Source organism: Mixophyes fleayi, chromosome 4, assembly GCF_038048845.1.
Source record: "Mixophyes fleayi isolate aMixFle1 chromosome 4, aMixFle1.hap1, whole genome shotgun sequence".
NCBI classification, from domain to species: Eukaryota; Metazoa; Chordata; class Amphibia; order Anura; family Limnodynastidae; genus Mixophyes; species Mixophyes fleayi.
Genome location: NC_134405.1, coordinates 333,609,128 through 333,625,520, shown reverse-complemented (window position 1 = coordinate 333,625,520; position 16,393 = coordinate 333,609,128).

The following is a 16,393-nucleotide window of genomic DNA, read 5'->3' as shown; positions in this document are numbered from 1 at the left end:
AATACTTTTCCTAACATACAAGGCCATCAGCAAAGCTGCACCAACATACATCTCCTCTCTTGTCTCAAAATATCTCCGAACTCAGCAACTCCGTTCTGCACAAGATCTGCGTCTCTCATCCACCCTCATCACATCCTCCCATTCCCGGTTACAGGACTTTTTTCAGGCTGTACCCACTCTATAGAATTCACTCCCTCGCACAATAAGACTCTCCTCTGGTCTACAAACTTTCAAGCCTTCTCTGAAAACCCACCTCTTCAGACAAGCTTATAATATTCCTCAACCACCCTCTTAACCTAACTAGATTACCCTATTACCACCCGTTACACAATTTCACACAAGACAACTACCCCCGTATCAACATTGTTGTGTGACGGGATCATTTAGCTTATGAGTCACTTTTACCTTTGCAGTCTGGCTGGGCCGAAATGCAAAATGTAGACTTAACCTCATGAATTAAACTCCCATTGTCCCATAGAGTGTAAGCTTGCGAGCAGGGCCTTCTCACCTCTTTGTCTGTTTTACCCAGTTTGTTTATTAGTTTACTGTGTTTGTCCCCAAAAGCGCTACGGAATATGTTGGCGCTATATAAATAAATGATGATGATGATGAATACTTTGGAGAACAACTATTCATGGAGTCCAAGTTTATTTAGCTAACTTCCCTGCACCATGAACTGCTATAGCCACAAATATAGTTCATCAAGGGTGTGAAAAGGGCATCTGATATAGAAAAATCATTTGAAATTTTGTAGTATGGAATGTTAGTCATGTTAGTGTGACATCGCTGGTCTAGCATCTGGGTATGAATCCACCAATCTACAGTTAGTACAGATAATGATTTATACTTAGGAAACTGCAAGGCAATCAGGCTTTCATCATCATCATCATCATCATCAACATTTATTTATATAGCGCCAGCAAATTCCATAGCGCTTTACAATTGGGAACAAACATTGATAACACAATACTGGGTAATACATACTTAGAGGTAACAGGACCCTGCTCGCAAGCTTACAATCTATAGGACAATGGGAGTTTGAAACACAAGGGCATGTGGTACATCATATTGCACAATGGACCAGCTAGAATGCAAAGGTAAAAGTATTGAGTGGGCTGTGTGTGTGGCAATATTGGTCAGAGGGTTGTTGTCTTGTGTTAGCTGTGTAGAGGGTGGTAATAGGGAATCTAGGGAGATTAAGATGGTGGTTGAGGAATATTATAACCTTGTCTGAAGAGGTGGGTTTTCAGAGAACGCTTGAAGGTTTGAAGACTAGAGGAAAGTCTTACTGTGCGAGGGAGGGAATTCCACAAAGTGGGTGCAGCCTGAAAAAAGCCCTGTAACCGAGAATGGGAGGCTTTATTTTTTTCATAGCCCCAAACTGATGCAAGATAGAGAGGCTTGGACCACTAATCAGAGAGGGATGTTTGACCGACTTATAACGTTGTTGCTCTCGGCACTTTTTTCTTTAGAGGCACGGTGGAGAACCCAGCAGCGATTTTTCCACACTAAACTCTTCTCAGTCTCCATCCCTGTCTCTCTCCTTCACGCCTCTGTTGATCAGACACTCAGTGGTTCACGTACAGATGGGCGCATTTGCTCCCTTACGTCATCAGTAAAAGATGCATGCATGAAAATACGTATTTACACACCCATGTTTAGTCGGACTATCTCTTGATGTGCCCAGTTCTACAACATAACCCTATATACTAGGTTAACTTCGGAGCAACAGATATACCGTAGAAAACCGCAGAGATATGGCTTGACATTGTTTGTCGTTAATGCGCAATTTGTGTTACCTTCTTTCTGCACAATATAATAATGTAATGAAGTGTCATACAGAGAGTAGAGCGTCTTGACAGTTAATAAATGCTAAAAGTCAGGAGGGTGAAGCGTGACTTACCGATTTATCTATACGCTTCTCACTAATAGGAGGACGGTCTACTATGTTCTCCAAATGCTGCAGGGGAATTTTTTCATCATTGTAGGTTACTAAGATTTTTAACGTGTATGATAGTATCGCTCTGCTGGTTTAGAGTTTATAATAATGTAATAAGGTTTCCTTTGAAACTCTCTGTCTACCGCCATTCCACAAGTCCTCGCATTCTGAATGTACCTTCTAGTTATCTATGGAAATGACCTTTCTTTTTTCTTATATAGTGTGGTTCGCATTATTTGTATTCATATAGGAGGAATTTGTATACGCCTTTGACTCTTGATTGTCATGGAAAATTGCATGACATTTATGGAATGTTGAGTAGCTTCAACAAAAAAAAATATATTTAAAAAAAAAAAAAAATTGTGAAAGTCGCACCATCTAAAATATTAAATTAAATTATAGTATTATCATAGGCTTGTAAGGCGCAGTGAACCGCCGTACAGTAGGAGAAACAGGACATACATAAAACAAGGACATATAAAGTAGACAAGTATAATGCAGACATGAACACAAAGGGTATGGAGGACCCTTCTCATTACAGAGCTTACATTCTAAAGGGAAGAGGGCACAGCTGAAACAAGAGGAGCGAGTGTGGCTCAGAGTGGAGATTGGGACAGTTGTGAGGGTGCATTAGTGTGAATAGTGTTATCGGGAATAAGGGCATCTATAATAAAGAGATGGGTTTTCAAAGAGCATTTAAAAATTTGAAGGTTGTGGGAAAGTCTGACTGAGCGTGGTAGGGAATTCCATAAGTGGGGAGCAGTACGGGAGAAGTCTTGTAGGCGGGAATGAGAGGTGGTTACCAGAGACGAGACAAGGCGCAGGTCCGAGGTAGATCTAAGTTGGCGGGAGGGAGAGTATTTTGATATAAGATTTGAGATGTATGCAAGGGTAGTGTTGAGGGCTTTGAAGGTAAGGGTGAGTAATTTGAATTGCATTAAATAATTAATAATTATTATTGATTATATTAAGTGAAATTAATTCATGTAATATAGTAGCCACGCTAATGAATTAAGTACTGGTGAATTCTCAATCAGAAGCGTCTAGTTAGTGTGGCCAATCCTCATCATCATCATTGTTGCACTAACCCGCTAGTGCCGGATACATCACCTGGTTGGCGTATCTGCCCCTCCATTCAAGTCTGCCTCATTTGCAGTTACTTGAACACAGCCTTATTATGCACGGCCTACACTCACCCTACCCAGTCCGGCTTCTACAGACATAAGGAGTAGCAGGTGAAAGATGGGACTGAATCTGCATATTGGCGTATGTGCGTGCAGTACAGAAAATCAGACGTACGTCCAACATGAGTTTAGTCTCAGAAAGATCTGGATCCAAGACACTTAAGCCCTGTCGTTCTCCCGGTTGGAAGGAGTGACATATAATTTTATCATATTTGGCCAAAAATTTTTAATCCCTTCCGGGAGACCCCAGTGGTGAGGTGCAAATGCTAAGTGGCCGCAAATGGCGTCATTTTGGCCAAGCCTCCTAGCCATGAAATGATGCAATTTTATCATTTCACTGGGACCAAAATTAAACGATTTGCGGTGAATTGTGTCATGAATGGCCTACTCTCCCGGGAGACCTAACTGGAAATGGAGAGTCTCCCAGGACATTCCGGGAGTGTGGACACGTATGAATTGAATTTGTGGCTGGAATTCACCTTTAAGTTATAATATCTAGTTCGGTAATGCGCAATAATTAACTCTTTGACTTGAAATTCTGGTTACATAATCTGAAAGGCACTGAGCTCTGCCCAGATGTACTTTGGGAACCTTTCTGAGTTGGAGCTGGGTACAAGGACTATATTTCCTGACGGGTGTAAATCCAAATCTACATTCTAATTAAATAGGAAAATGTGCCACTTGATTATATTCCCCCGCTGATGTTCATGCGCCTGCATCATGGGAGAAAATATCATTTCATGCTATGTTATTTTATGGGTGACTTTACGAGAGTATCTGAGGAAAGACTGCTGATGGATTAACCTCCTGGCCAGTGACAACGCCTTGAACGAGACAGGCTGAGATTAATCTGCGCCTATGTTCACATCTCCGCACGCGGCAGAGGTGATATTGCTCAGGAAATGATCTGAAGCCTCTACGTGGTCTCTGCCAGGGGAGTTCAGAGTTGCCGTGTATTCATTCACGCCAGGATATGAGATGCCTCTTATCACATACGCACCTAATTAATATTATATGATTACCATTCTGCAAGATGGCCCATCTGAACAAATTGCTTCAGTTACTGCTAGGGCATGACCAGGAATTCGGATGAAAAGAAAAATTAATCAGTTTTTTGAAACAACATTTATGTTGAGGAAAGGCAATACAGGCTTCTAGGAAAAGGAGAATAGACTTCTGGGTAATGCCATGTTTATAGCAGTTGAGTCAATGCCTAATATGCCCATTGGTTGAAAGTGCATTCATGTGACTGACATTACCCAGAAGTCTGTTCTCCTTTTGGAATGGCTTATTTAGAAAAAATATCAAACATTCTAAAAAGAAAAAGTGGAGGTGTTGCCCAATAGCAACCAATCAGATTCTACCTATCATTTATTCAATGCATTCTGAAAAATGATAGCTAGAATCTGATTGGTTGCTATGGGCAACACCTCCACACTTCTGTAAATGGTTTGATAAATCTACCTCAGTGTCTGCTGAGCCAAAGGAGACTATTTCATCTCCAGGCTCATCCAGTTCAACTCAATTAGTACATTTCCCATTGTGAAGTTGACTTACTACAACTATTTAATTTCTAACATCCTATACAGGATAGGCAGCCATGGCTCAGAGATCTCTTATGCAATAAAACTTATATTGGCTAAGTGGTTAACACTTCTACCTCACAGCGCTGGGGTCATGAGTTCAATTCCCGACCATGGCCTTATCTGTGTGAAGTTTGTATGTTCTGCCCGTGTTTGCGTGGGTTTCCTCCGGGTGCTCCGGTTTCCTCCCACACGCCAAAAACATACTAGTAGGTTAATCGGCTGCTATCGAAATTGACCCTAGTCTTTCTGTGTGTGCATGTTAGGGAATTTAGACTGTAAGCTCCAATGGGGCAGGGACTGATGTGAATGAGTTCTCTGTACAGAGCTGCGGAATCAGTGGCGCTATATAAATAAATGGTGATGATGATAATGCCTAATTTAAAGGGAAATATGAGAAAATGTTGATTATATTTATAATTTTATAATGTATTATACAATCATGCTGTGTATAGGTAATATTATTTATAAGATTTTACATAAAATATTCTGTATATGATATATTGTTAGAATATATAGAATATAATATCACTGTTTGTTATACATTTTTAGGATGAAAAAATTGTTATTATGAAAAAGAGGAATTTTAGAATACTGGGGAAAAAAAGCAAACTATCTGTTGAATGATCACAGTTATAATAGATGTAATAATGAGTTATTCATAATTTTTGTTGCCTAAGTGTTCCTATATGCAATTTCAGAGATGGATCTGTGAATTCATCACAAGTTAAAGACCTAATTGAGGTTAAATGAACAACTGCTACTAAGAATTTTATTAAGTAGAGAGTCATTTTTAATGCATAATTGTTTGTTTTCTCAGACTTTCCCATTGTGTTAACATATTGGTATTCTTATGTCTCCAAAGCAAAAACCTGTGTCCTTCATCTCACCCTATGTTTAGAGATGATTTTCCTTTTGGATTATGATACTTCAAGATCTTCAGACAATGTCTCCCCCTAGTGGCAAACAGTGTAAACTACTGTAATATAATGACTAATTACTAGCAAAATTATGTCTTCCAACCAGAAGAGAGAAAATCCTACACTCAGCACAAACTATGAAGGTCATTCTGATCCTCTTTAAATCAGCTGTCACTATTTGTACTCCTTACAATTCTGGAAGTTTAAATTGGTTTAATAAGGATAATATTTTAAAGAAAAGCTACATTGAACCGCTAGGGTTGCCAAGAGGAATGTTGAATGGAATATGAAACATTAAAACACTCTTCTAAGTGGATATAGTCAGGTTTTATTCCCCCGATGAGGCAAATCGCAGGACATGGAAAACTGTGCAGCTTTCTGATATAAATATGCCCCGCTTAAGAGCCTAAGGATCTGGATGAGTCTTAGGGGTCCATTAACTGAAAGGTAAAGAAAAACCAACTATATGTCAAGGGGTGCTATCGCCAGCCAAGTGACTGATGTGCAGATTCCGAGGGACTGGCAGGGCAAAGCGGTAAGTGCAGGGCCGTCTCTTCCATAGGGCATGATGGGCAGGTGCCCGGGGGCCCTGCAGTCCAGGGGGCCCGTCAGAGGCAGCTAAAAAAGAAAAGTTCCTGAAAAAAAGAAGAAGAAAATACTTACCTTGCTCTCAGCTGGCGATCCTGCTCCCTCCCTGGTCTCCTCCTACGTACTGCGCTCCGCAATGGATGTCGGGGGCGGGCGTGATGACATCACGCCCGACATGCACTGCGAGCGCAGCACGGAGGAGGAGACCAGGGAGGGAGCCGGATCGCCAGCTGAGAGCAAGGTAAGTATTTTCTTCTTCTTTTTTTCAGGAACTTTTCTTTTTTAGCTACCTCTGACGGGCCCCCTGGGCTGCAGGGCCCATATATATAATCATTTTTTTTAATATATATATATATATATATATATATATAGGGGCCCCGGTGCACTGCTTTGGCCGGGGGCCCCAAATGTTGTTAAGAGGGCCCTGGGTAAGTTAACCCCAACCGCGCCAGGCCCCTGCAAAAATTTTAATGATGGCTTGCGTTGATTATTTTGTATTGCAGTAATAATCAGCGATAGAAAATTAGCCTTATTGCTGCATTGTAATAAATTGTATTAAAAGAGGGATAGCAAGGCAGGCCCAATTATAGGTGTGCAACTCCAACATACTCAAATGTCTAACCATATCAAGCTTGGTTCTACCTCTGCGCACTTAAACCAATATATTGGTGAAAAAATAGAATACCATACAATACAAATAGTATTGAAACATGCTTAAAAAGAAGGTCATAGTTAAATTATCTTGCCAGAGATTGTATTAAAAAAAATAACTCCACCCTTGCTTCCAGTTTTGTGCCACAAACTCCAAATCACATTGAAAGGACCAGAAAACACCCAAAAAAGCACATTGTTTCCACACCTTTTCCAAGACATTCATGATTATACCCTCTGTTCAGTTGTGCAGGGCTTCATTAAGAATCCCTGCTGTTTGAAAGCCCGCCCTATTTTTGTCTTTAGACCAGAAGGGGGCGGCGGTGAAACTGTCTTGCAGTATTCTTTCAATACTGATAGTGGTGCATCAACCATCTCTGGGAATTCTCAGCACTGAGCTGTGAATTTCTTTTATTCCGGATGGTATTAATTGTTATTTTTTTCTAGAACAGAGTTACACATTTTTAGTTTTGTTTCTGGATATACATCATTAGGATGCACAAGACTCTTTGCTTTGACCAGATGTCATAAAATCTTCTGCAAATATCCCCAACTTACATTTCTCTTAACAGCTTAGGAGGGAAACTAAGCTGGCTACACATATGGTCATTTGATTCCAGGGCTCCATGTTATCTGTTGAGAGTGACAGTGAGAAGAATGCAAGTGAGACTCTTGTGGTTCGTGAAAATAGTTATCGGATGCCTAGCTCCCTCAAGAAGATGCCACTATTCTTCCAGAGCTGATATAACAGCCAAAAGCTCCTTATCTCCGATCCCATAGTTCTTTTCACTGGATGAGAATTTCCTGGAGAAGAAGCCACAAGGACGCCAACTACCAGCAGTGTCTTCCTGGGAGAGAATGGCATCAATGCCGACAGAAGAGGCATCCACTTCCACCAAGAATGGTCTGAGTTGGTCCGGTTGATTAAGAACTGGTGTAGAAGAAAGGGCCCTTTTTAAAGATTCAAAGGCAGGCACTGCTTCAACAGGCCACTGTTTAGGGTTGGAATTCTTACGAGAGATTGGTGATGGGTGCGATCAAGGTAGAGAAATCTTGAATAAATTGTCGGTAATGGTTTTCGAATCCAATGAAACGCTCTACTGCTTTGGGACCCTGTAAAGAGGCCTCTCCAAAATAGCAGAAAGATTCTCTGGATCCATCTCCAACCCAGAACCTGAGACCAAATAACCCAAAAAAGACACTTGAGAGACATGGGACACGCATTCCTCCAGTTTACAATAGAGATGGTTCTGTCTTAGGCGAGAAAGTACCTCAGGAACATGGGAGTAATGGGACTGAATATCCTGAGAAAAGATTAGGATGTCACTGACATAAACGACCACAGAGTGACACAGGAGGGCTCGGAAAATCTCATTCATGAAAGCTTGGAACACAGCTGGGGCTCTGCATAAACCGAAGGGCATAACCAGGTACTCATAATGCCCGTCCCGTGGTATTGAAGGCAGTTTTCCATTCGTCCCCTCTACGTATGCGGATAAGGTTGTAGGCGCCAACAAGCCGGCCGTAAGTTCGGCATCTGGTTGCTATGCAACCAGACACAGCGGGGGCGGGAGCAGAGACCGTCCCGGAGGAGTAAATGAGGGACGGCGCCTGAAAAATACATACCCATATATCTGACCTCAGCCTTTTTCTTGTGTGCAGATGTATCAGGACAGAAGCAAAAGAAAGATAAACAAATGGCTTGGTACAATATATATATATATATATATATATATATATACATATATATATTTAAGCAAACAATCCCCTGAGTATTGAAACGAGGAAGCTATAGATTTGCAGCTCCAAATATAGATGAGAACAGCTACTATAAATAGCATTATACAATGACAGGAAGGTCAGAGACTGTACATAAGGTAGTTTGTTTATTGCCTGACGCTCATCAGCTGTTTTCATGTTTTCACAAGTTTCGGATTCCTTAAAGCTTCCTACACACTCTCACAAAGTACTGTGTTATGTATCGCACACACACCGCCTCCCACACCGACAGACACAACTGTGCAGGAGTCTTAGTAATACAAAGCTGTGCGTATTGTTCTTTAAGGTCAGAAACATTCCAGGATTTAAATAAAAGAAAACTATCTATTAATATATACATTATATACTTTATATAAAGTACAGTAAAAGTTTATGTGTCACTTAGCTAAATGATACCTGAAAAAAATAGATAGATAGATAGATAGATAGATAGATAGATAGATAGATAGATAGATAGATAGAGAGATAGATAGCTGTAGAAACCCCCCAGAGACAGAGAGAGTGTTAGGGCTGACGGTAAGTGTCATAAACTTGTAGAACAGGTCACAGAGGTCTTCACCTATAGCAGCCGCGTTTCCCGTAGAGCTGAACGTGCTAACAGGTACTCGGATGCCCCCAGGTCTTAAGCTCAAAGTAGTACAAGTTTATAACCCTACCGCAGTGCAGGCGAGGGCCAGATGGAAGATTAGCAAAGTTCAAACAGGCAGCGGTGGTGTAGTCCAGGCAAAAGGTCAGGGCTGGCGGCAAACAACAAATCCAGGCAACAGGCAGAGATCAAGGTCACAGGCAATATAGCAGAGTCTAGTACACGGTCCAAGGTCATACACGGCAAGATCAATCCAAAAGGCAGAGAAGGGGAACAGAGCAGGGAGCAGGTAAGTATGCAGGGAGCAGGAACTATAACCAGCAGTGAGGCCCAGTCCTCACTGCCTTAAATACTATGATAGACAAATCAGAAAGGAGGAGGACAGGGCTGACAATCAGCCTCAGGAGGCTGCTAATTAATTACAAGCTGGGAACTAGCATAGGTCATATCACAAACCAGGAACATGTATAGATGACAAATAGAATCATGCGAGAGCTCCCCCATGAGTTGGAGGATGTCCCTACACCCTCCTATTCTATGCCACAAAGATAACAGTGCATTGAAACTAATGCATCTGCTCGGCTGCTACCTCAATCCAGGATGCGGCGTACAGCCGCAGTTCGTAACAGAGAGAGAGTGAGAGAGAGAGATTGTAGGTAGATTGATGTTGAAACCCCTCATAGAGAGAGAGAGAGAGAGAGAATGTAGATAGATAGATAGATAGATAGATAGATAGATAGATAGATAGATAGATAGAGAGATAGGAAATAGATAGATAGTTAGATAGATAGATAGATAGATAGAAGAAAGATAAATTAATAGATCGATAGATAGATAGATGTTGAAACACCCCAGAGAGAGAGAGAGAGACTGTAGATACATTGATGTTGAAACCCCGCAGAGAGAGAGAGAAACTGTAGATAGATAGATAGATAGATAGATAGATAGATAGATACACTCAGTGACCACTCAGGTACAACTCTACACCTGCTCATGAATGCAAATATTTAATGATCTAATCAGGAAGCAATGCATAAAAGCATGCAGACATGGTGAAGAGATTCAGTTTAGTTCAGACCAAACACCAGAATATTGTAGAAATGTGATCTAAGTGACTGGAATGAATACTGGTGCCATACAGAATGGTTTGAGTATCTCATGCACTGCAGTCTCTAGAGTTTACAGAGAATGGAGCAGGTAGAAGAGATTGGTGCGCCAAATAAAGATATCCAGTGAGTGGCCGTTCTGTGGGCTGAAACGTCTTGTTAATGTGAGAGATTATAGGAGAATGGCCAGACTGGTTCAAGTTGGCAGGAAGGCGACAGTAACTCATATAACCATGTGTTACAACAGTGGTATGCGGAAGAGCATCTCTGAACACAGAGCACGTTAAACATTGAAGTAGATGGGCTACAGCAGCAGAAGACCACACTGGGTTCCAATCCTCTCAGCTAAGAACAGGTAACTGAGGCTACAATGGTCACATGCTCACCAAAACTGGACAGTTGAAGACTGGAAAAACATCTCCTGGTCTGTCGTCCGCTGCAACATGCAGATGGTAGGATCAGAATTTGGAGTAAACAGCATGGATCCATCCTGCCTTGTGTCAAAGGTGCTGACTGGTGGTGGTGGTGGTGTAATGGTGTGGGAAATGTTTTCTTTGTACACATTAGGCCCCTTAATACCAATTGAGCAAATCTTAAATGCTACAGCCTACCTGAGTGTTGTTGCTGACCATGTGTATCCCATTGTGGTCATAGTCTACACATCTTCTATTGGCTACTTCCAGCAGGATAACACGCCATGACGTAAGACAATGAGTTCATTCTACTCCAATGGCCCCCACAGTCACCAGATCTCAGTCCAATAGACTGAGGACCTTTGGGATGGGGTGGAATGGGAGATTTGCAGCGTGAATGTTCAGCCGACAAATCTGCAGGAACTTCTGCAATGATATCATCTTACCATGGACCAGAATGTTTCCTTGTTGAATCCATGCAATGGAATAATTCAGGATGTTCTGAGGGCAAAGGACTGTCCTATCCAGTGGCTGTATACAAGCTATTTTATTGTGACAGAACTATAACACCTCAATCAGATTCACATGAGGGCTCTGGGAATAAATAAAGAAATTTTGGAAACCGGGAAAGAAACAATGGAACTGTACTAGATACTAAGTTCAACAAACAGATTTACTACCATAATTTTGGAAACTTGATGAAGTGTTTTTTAAAAGAATATTTGTATCCATTTGTCCTGCATTGTTTATTCTAGAGAAATACAACTGGAAAGAATAGGGGTAGATCCTCTTTAAAAATGTTAAAAAAAGAAACATAGCAAAAGACATTTGTTCCATTTTAACTCCTCAAGACGTCGAGATTAAGTGACGTATAAAATAGGTTGCCGGCAGACAAGTGAAGGTTTTGTGCTTTTTAAAGTTCAGTGACCTTTAAGTGGTGACATTAAACATCTTTACAATGAATGCCACTTACCATTTGTACTGTCCAGATACGGGAAGAGCTGAGTGAAAGGAGGATTACTGCAGGTCATTCAGGAAATGTCATCCGGAGAATGGAGCAATCCTTGGGTAGCGGAAGGCAAGCAGGTTCCTGATGATACGAAATCTGTCTCTTCATAGCTCTGTTGGAACAGCAGCATTTACAGTATTAATTACATTTAAAGTGTCTGCTTGGAGCAATTAATCTCTGACCGACATCGTTAGTTGTATAAATAATGAGACTTGGAATGGCTATACATGCCATGGACTTCAGTTCACCTCCGGCCAATCAGTCAAGATCTGAATCTCTGAATGTCTGGATCTGCTATTGTAGTATTGTAAGGTCATCGGCCAACCAAAGGTGTTGAGTCACAAACTACCAGACGCTAAACCAACAGATCGGTGCAATCTTGGCTTTTCTGTATCCGGCTGTATAGCCCACAGATCTGGTCAGTAAGAGATTGTAGCGAAGGACCTCCACAAGGCACATCAGTGGCCAACATCATCATCATCATCATCATTTATGTATATAGCGCCACTGATTCCGCAGCGCTGTACAGAGAACTCATTCACATCAGTCCCTGCCCCATTGGAGCTTACAGTCTAAATTCCCTAATATATACACACAGACAAACAGACGAGAGAGAGAAAGACACTAGGGTCAATTTGATAGAAGCCAATTAACCTACCTGTATGTTTGGTAGGTATGGGAGGAAACCAGAGCACCCGGAGGAAACCCACGCAAACACAGGGAGTACATACAAACTCCACACAGATAAGGCCATGGTCGGAAATTGAACTCATGACCCCAGTGCTGTGAGGCAGAAGTGCTAACCACTAAGCCACCGTGCTGCCCATCAGACCCTTCCTGTAGACCCTAAATAAAGTCAGTCTCAGTTTCTTTTGAAGTTCTATCGTTACTGTTTTTTGCTTGTGTGCTATAAGTTACATTGCAAGATCTTCATCCATGCAATCAATATTGATCAGTTTTGTATAAAATAAGATAATTGAAGGAGGTTGTTCTCCATCACTAATGATGTGAATACACTGTCATAAAATATACGACTGTTACTGCTAAGTGTAAAAATGCTGGGCACAATTAACAAGGAACACTAGCTATAACTTCCTCCATTTTTTTTAGTCCCTATAATTATTGCAAACTTCCTATTGTGCACATTAAGTCCTTTAATAACGGCACAGAGAGAGTAGCCTTTTAAAAGTGCAAGAATAAATAAAAAAACTCTAAAAATTAAATCATTTAATGAAACTTCAGCACTGTGTTATACATAGTTTATATTATATTATACTAGTAGTATTATTATATTTAAATTATATAATATATATATATATGGTAAGACAGTGCTTTGGAGAAGTGACTGGTTGACTTTGGGGGTCCATTTCTAAGGTTGTACTAGTTGCATGAAAGTGTATATAGAAAGAAGGATTTATTTTAATAAGTGACCTAAAGAAAATTCTATCTGGTTGGAAAAACAATGTAAACTCAACTCAAGGGATCTAAAATATAAAAACTGTGCTTTTGCTGAACCCCATGCATTGTAAAAAATATTAAATTGGTTTGGACATGGTGGGCAAAACAAATCAGATATTATATTAAATTTATACGCACATATACACTGTATATAAATATAATTTTAAAAAATATATATATTTTTTATGGCATCTGAGGTCAGGTACAGGAACAGTGTGAAACTTTCTGTTTAGTTAGAAGTGCAACATTTTATTCCTTTCCAGTGGGATTCCTCTCCCGTGGATTTCCTTCCAGTGAAAACAGAACTGAATTAATAAAAAAATGTAATCTTTAAAATAGGTAAAAATAAAAAATAAAAAAACACAACATTACGAAGGCACAATCCTCCCTGCTGAACAGAACAAAGCAGTAGAGTGTATTAAATCAATGTGTAATATCCACATGCAGGACTCATCGATTTGCCATACTTGATTATTTAAATGCCGTTGATATTCCAATGAATAATATGGATTGATGTAATAAAGCTTATTACTTTTTCATTTGATTCTGAACGTTTGTGTCTGTTTCGTTGGAAGTGATGTAATTACGTTTCAAGGAATTAGTCTGAAGACAGAGAGATGATAAAGAAAATTAACTTACCCCCTAAAAATAGAGAGCCTTTGGGAGGTGTGCCAACATGTCCTATAGTCCCCCCTGCCCTGTATATTATAACAGGTAGAACAACACAATGGGGGATATTTATGGAAACTAGAGATGCTCAGACTCGGTTCCTCGGAAACCGAACACACCCGAACTTAGCAGGTACGAGTACCGAGCCGAAGCGGTTTGGCACCTTCCTGCTTTTTTGCAATCGAAAACGAGGCAAAATGTCATTGTGACATCGTCGGATCTCGGATCTCGCGAGTTTTGGAATCCACAGCGATCTTGCACCATTTGAGAGAGGGACACAGAAGGGGTAGCATAGAGTGTAGTGCAGTTGGGCAGGCAAAGTTTGAGAATTGAAAGAGAAGGGTGGTAGCAGCGTTAAACAAAGCAATCAGTGACAATCAGGAGAGATCCATAGTTCCAGGCCCGGCGCTCCCATTAGGCAAGGTTAGGCACTTGCCTAGGGCGCCAGGCTCTGGAGGGCGTCTGGAGGGCACCACAGAATGGTAAATGACTTTAAAACTGTGCGGCGACCGCTGACCATACCTGTCACGGCTGGAGCACAGCATTCAGATGCACGGGGAGGGGTGGGAAGAGGCTATTGCTCACCACCGCCGCCTCTCTGCTCCGTCTCCTCCACTCCACTTACTAGTGTCAGTGAGTGGAGGGGAGGAGACGGAGCAGAGAGGCGGCGGGGGGGCGGCGCCGATTTTGTAAAAATTCCTAGGGCGCCATGGACCCTAGCACCGGCCCTGCATAGCTCCAGTGTTAAATCTCATTGCAGAAAAATACAAATAATAGTGCTTACAGGGTTGATTTAATTCTGCAGTCCAATTCTACAGTGTTATATAGGTAACACACAGAAAGGAGAACTCCATTGGTAATTCTCATTGCAGAAATACAACTACTAGTCCTTGCAGGCTTTTCTTCTAAATTTGCACAAAAAAAGTGTTATATACACCTAAAGAGAAGAGCTCCATTGCTCCAATGCTAATTGTCATTGCTGAAATACAAATACTAGGCCTTGCAGGCTTTTCTTCTGACTTTTCTTTTCTGCCACTGCTGTGTGCCAATGTGTCCTAGATGTGCTAGGAACTGCCGTGTGTTTGTGTCATTGCTCTGTCGCTTACCATCCAGCCAGATCGCTTCAGTATTTGTCCGAAAGTGTATGAAAATAATATTGTGACTTGTGAGGTGGTCTAAATTGACTGCAAATGACTTGATATTAGTGTTATTGAGGTTAATAAAAATGTAGTATCAAAAAAAGAGAAAAATTATGTGATTTTAGCATATTTAAGCAATTTTCCTAAAAAATACAAAACCAAAACCAAAACACACCAGGGCGGTTTTGCCAAAACCAAAACTAAAACCACTTCACGGGGGTCAGTGAGCATCTCTAATGGAAACTGGTGCAGAAAAAGATGTTATCTTCCATAGAAATGAGATTGTAGCTTTCTCAAATTCTATAACATTATAGCGCCATATACTCCTCCTTTTATGCTAATAAGTAAAACGTGGGAGTAGTTTGATACCTCCAAGTTTTTATACAATTTTGATTGTGGGCCCACCTCTCCTTGTGGTCTGTTTATGACCCATCACATGTGGCTCGTGTTAGTTATAATATCCTATAACAATGATAAGAAATCAGTTAACGTGACAAGTTAATAAAATTGAGTAGCCACCACAGCGGCAAATAATCTACAGGACAGGTTTTAATGGTTTTGCACAATTTGCAACGGCGAGGAGGGATCTGAAGATCCCATTTTTACAATGCTCTTCCCATCTATAGATCTTTAGCATTCGGTCAAGCTCTGAATTTTAGAACTTGGCAAATGGGGCCTCTACGATCGCTAATACATTAGCCATAGGTGTCTATGGGGACTGCATTAGAGAACGTAGAAGTGGGGACTGCAGCGGATATTGGACATCCTCTAATAATAAATAGCCTTGTTACTTTAAAATGGATTTTCAGGGGATTTGCACAGAAACATAGACAAAAGAGTCTGTCTCTGAAATGTACAGAAGAAGGCAAGTGAGGGGTCTTACTGAAGTAGGGGTGGAGGCTGGGTATTAATTTAATGGTGAAAGTGGGTGATAATCATTTAATAGTGGGTGGGGAATATAAATTTATTGTTTCAAGGTGAGGACAATTTAATTTAATAGTTCGGTCATAGCAATGACTATTAATTTAAGGCAATGTAATGGCATTATTTAATTAATGCTAGGGTGGATTGAGGCTTATTAATTTAATGTGGAGCTGAGTTTAGGTAGAAGGAGCGCTATTTACTAATTGTAAATACAGATTGTTTAATATTGGGGCTATTTGGGGGAAATAGGTCTCTTTATTAAATATGAATGCTATTAATTTAATGTTGGGCCGGTTTCAGGGAAGGAGGCCTAATTATTAAACCTAGGTGCTGTTGATTTAACATCTGGGGTGGCTGGGAGAGGGAGATCTGAATGGGCTCACTTACTGCTTCCATATTTTATGTGTCTCTCTTTTCTCCAAACAGGGTCCCAACATTCCAGGAT